Source organism: Tasmannia lanceolata, unplaced genomic scaffold, assembly GCF_043159265.1.
Source record: "Tasmannia lanceolata isolate RefF3 unplaced genomic scaffold, GAP_Taslan_0.1 ptg000024l, whole genome shotgun sequence".
NCBI lineage: Eukaryota > Viridiplantae > Streptophyta > Magnoliopsida > Canellales > Winteraceae > Tasmannia > Tasmannia lanceolata.
Genome location: NW_027518701.1, coordinates 17,667,203 through 17,667,500, shown reverse-complemented (window position 1 = coordinate 17,667,500; position 298 = coordinate 17,667,203).

The following is a 298-nucleotide window of genomic DNA, read 5'->3' as shown; positions in this document are numbered from 1 at the left end:
ATTAAAAGAAGAAGAGAAAAAATAAATAATAGAAAAAAGAAAAATCCTTGGGCCCACAAGCGCGGCCCGGCCGAGCCGCGCCTCGCCGGGCGGCGCGCGTGTGTGGTAAGATCAAAAGCCCGCCAGACCCAAGTGGGCGATCCGTGCATGTAGGATCCCCATGACCTCTTGCTCATTCACAAGGCTAAAAACACCCCATTGTAAGTTTGAATTACAAAAAGACTTTTTCACATAAAAAGTCAACATTCTGTCCTTCATATTACCAAACCCGATAGGAAGGAAAGAATCCCAACCTCAA